General features: G+C 44.0%; 1 protein-coding gene across 1 annotated transcript in view; it reads right to left on the bottom strand.

Annotated features, from left to right (window-relative positions):
• Nucleotides 1–630, bottom strand: part of LOC119585640 (EH domain-binding protein 1-like) — a gene marked incomplete in the record, with an annotated part of 320,960 nt that overhangs the window by 252,752 nt on the left and 67,578 nt on the right.

The raw sequence follows: 630 nt of genomic DNA, 5'->3' as shown, positions 1-630 counted from the left end.
GAGGACATACCGATCTTATACTTACCAGCAAAACGCATTATCTTGAGAGTTCAGTTTCTTGACAATCTCATTTACTATGCGACTTACAGGATTCAATTTTCAATACTTACCAAAGGAAACTGCTGTTCTTGCTAAACTGCCCTACGTAAATATACGAGGCGCCTATACCCCGCTGTGCCAACTACTATAAAGTCTGCTTCATAATGGAAATCTCCCTTGATTGTCTCATTTTCCTCCCAAAGGTCTATTCACATATCCCACATCAGCAATAGATTAAGACAGACACCTACGTCAGACCCACTTAAAAAAACATCCCTTTTTCCCGCTGCAAGAAACAACCATCAGATTTTCATCCCTTAATCTCCTAAAAAAAGAAAAACTGCAACCTGCACTGACCACCTGGAAGACGTACATGACTAAGGATCCCTAAGTGCTGCAATAAGCGGACCCCATACAACCTTTTCCCTCGTGTATCAGTGACTATTTAGCTGGGACGAGGGATAGTTCTCTGCTACTGGACCCTCCCCATAAACCACTTTATGGCCAGCTGTAATTCCACGTGCTCCTCATCTCCTTCCTGTTTTCCCCACTTGTTTGTGTTCCCTGGTTGCCTACTTCACACCCCGTCCG

Source organism: Penaeus monodon, chromosome 20 (genome assembly GCF_015228065.2).
Source record: "Penaeus monodon isolate SGIC_2016 chromosome 20, NSTDA_Pmon_1, whole genome shotgun sequence".
Classification (NCBI taxonomy): Eukaryota; Metazoa; Arthropoda; class Malacostraca; order Decapoda; family Penaeidae; genus Penaeus; species Penaeus monodon.
This window is presented reverse-complemented; position numbering and strand designations above follow the sequence as displayed.